This window comes from Pithys albifrons, chromosome 11 (genome assembly GCF_047495875.1).
Source record: "Pithys albifrons albifrons isolate INPA30051 chromosome 11, PitAlb_v1, whole genome shotgun sequence".
Lineage (NCBI taxonomy): Eukaryota > Metazoa > Chordata > Aves > Passeriformes > Thamnophilidae > Pithys > Pithys albifrons.
In genome coordinates this window covers 15,482-18,655 of record NC_092468.1, presented here as the reverse complement: position 1 = coordinate 18,655, position 3,174 = coordinate 15,482, and positions in this window count along the sequence as shown.

Sequence of the window (3,174 nt, the reverse complement as noted above, 5' to 3'; positions counted from 1 at the left end):
CTGCTTTAGGAGTGGTTCTCCTTAAGCTGCTTCAGTGGTCTCCAGGCAGTCAGGTACAACACATTTAGTTGTGGGTTCACCTTCTAGGAATGGAGCTGGTTGACAATGGGAGTTACTTGAATCCGTATGAAATTTCCTGGCTTCGTCTGTCCTTATGATCTCTGCTGCTCTTTGCTCTCAGGCAGCTGGGCCAGCTTTGCTCACTTCATCTCATTGCTCAGAGAAGTGGCTCCCGGCTTTTTGTCTGGCTCCAGCTGCTGTGCCAGGACCGCCAGGACTTTCCTTGCTGCTCATGCAGAAACAGCCCAAAGGGCTTCCTCACGTCAGGCAATCCCAACGCCGGAGCCCTCAGGAGTTCTCGGATTAGCTGCTCAAAGGCCTTATTTGCTGCAGGGTCCAGGTTCTGTTGTCTGTAGCAGCTTTTAGTAGGTTACACAAGTTTTGCAATTAGCCAGGATAGCTTGGCATTTTAGGAACTGAGTGACAGTCAGTGGTTCCCTTTCTGCTCCAGCACTGCTGGCACACCCATCTGTCATGCCCAGAAAGGCTCGAAGATCTCTCACTGTCTGTGGTTCAGAGGTCTGGCAGTGGCTTCTTCCTTTGCTGTTCTTGGGGAGTGTTGTCTGCTGGAAACTGCGTATCTCAGGTGGAACTCTTGCTTCCCTACCAGCTGCTCTTTCCTCTTGAGAAACTCAATGCTCATTTAGCAAACTTGCAGTCCACAGCATAAAATCTTCTTGGTTTTCAGTGGTTATTAATAAGTTACTTTATCAATTGCAGAAGAAAACTTTCTCCCAGTGGCAAGAGCTATTGTTTTAGATTTTAAAATCTTTGAGGTAACATTGTCCAAGTTACCTGTTGTGAGTAGTGTGGGTTTTTTTTTTCTTTTTAGCAAATATATAAAGCTTTCTTACTTAAATGCAAATATTTTCTGACTTTTTGCTAAGGAAAGACAGAAAAGAACATTTTTTAAATTTAATACTTTTTGTTCTCAATTACTGGGTTTGCTTCTGGTTGTACTTTTCTTTAGATGGGGCTTGCCCATTTTGGCTTACTTGGTGTGTAGTAGCTCAGGCTTAGGATACATTTAATCTAAATTTGATTAATATTTTCATTATTTTGATTATTCTGGTCGGGTTCTACACAGTTTATAGCTAAACTCAAAGCTGTTATCAATTGTTTTTTTTCCCTTGAATTCAATTTTATAGCTTCTAGATTTTCTAACAAAGTTTTGCCTAATATGGGTCTGTAGAAATCTGGTAAATATAAAAACTGATGCACTTCATTTGTTTTCTGATTTTAAACTTAGGGGGTTTCAAAAGAAACTTTCTCTGTTTGACCAGTTGCACACCTGCGACTTGAACAAATTTATTACTTTTAACCAAAACTAGTTCTAGTGTCAAGCAGCAACAGAGTTTTTTCTAATGTTCATATTTTTATATTGGAGCTGCTACTACAATTTTAAATGCCACCACATCTGTTGCATAAAACTCTTACATGTATTAAACAATTGCAAAACAAACAAATTCTGATTTTAGGATTTCTCTAGTGTGACAGGCTTATAGTTAATTTTTCAGCACTGCCACATTTTGGCAGGGTAATACTTTCAAGAGTATGATCTTAGATCTTTTGGGCATTCAGTAACTTTTCTGAAAACACAGAAAACAATAACTTCACACAAAACTCTTAACTTTTCTTTCAAAGTAAGACACACACACAAAACTCTCAGCTTATCTGAAAACAGAACAACAGCACAGCAGACAGTAACCACACACACCAATCTTAATTTTAGGCTTTATCCAGCGTGGTATTTTTATAGGCAATTTATCAGAGGTACCACTCATCTACAGCACAATAGCCCACATTGTCAGAGGGGTTAGAAACAAAAACTTATTTCAAACACATAGTAATTTCTTTAAAACCAGAATCACACACACAGCCCTTAAAATGCACATCAGTGCTTAATTGTAAAACAAACATAAAGTACATACACAAACTTCACACTTCTCTCGTGGCTGGCCATGTCTTATTCATTCACCAATCACACGTATACTCCAAATTACTTTAACAGTTCAACACACTTTTTCACGGTATACAGGACAGCTCAGACACACAATAACTTTTACCTGTGTCTCATTCACTAATCACACATCAATTATTTGAAACAAAACGCACATGAGAACTGGTACACACAAAGGCTTGGCTCAGACACACTTAAAACATGGGCAAACAGCTCAGACACAGGTGAGAACTTAGACAACAGCAGACAGGACACGGCCACAATCTGCACGGAAAAAGCGATGCTGGAAGAGCACAGGGAACTGCCAGCTGTGTCTGGGCAGGACAGGAAAACAGGAAAACATAAATACCTTTTCTCAAAGTGCAGCGAGTTCTTTTCCAGCCCTGTAAAAGCCACCGAAGAAGGGGGAGCCCCTCTAGGTAAAACTCACCCAGGGGCACCCAGGGGGTCCCCAATCTCCAACGGATTGTGCAGCCAGGTGGAAACGTCCCGCTGGGGGGCCAAATCTGATAAGCAAAAACGACACAAAAATAACTGCTAAGGGCAAGTTTTTGCATCCATTGGCAGCAGTGTCTTGGGTTGAGCTGGGAAAACGCCAGCTGTCCAAGGCAGAGTGAAAAGGGAAGAAGAGGGAGAGGGAAAAAACCCTCTAAACCAGGTTTATGCTGAAACTAACTACATGTATTTATACAGAAAAGAGAAAATTAAGAGAAAACGACAATTTAACACACATTTACACAAGTTATATAAATATAACAAGAAATAACCTCCCACTCCCCAATTAATACTAAGTGTAATATTCTAGATCTATAAGTACTCTAAAAGACATTCAGCAAGAAACAGAAAGAGTAACAACAAGAATGTTTCTACTTCCCTGAAACTCAAACAAAAGACAAGTAGCAGCAACAGGAGCAGGGGCCCAGCAACAGCGGAAGAGCTGCAGCACATCCTTCTTCTACTTCAGCCATGAAGGAACTGACTAAGCCACACCCACACACCGGCTCTTACCCCTTCTGAGATGATGCCTTAACATGGCATGGAATACAACACTACTGGCTAGAAGAAGTCAGCTGTTAGCTGGCCCAGCCCAGCTCAAGTCAGCTGACAATTCCAGGCCTAGTCAGAACTTTAAAGCCTAAATTTTTTGGCCTCCT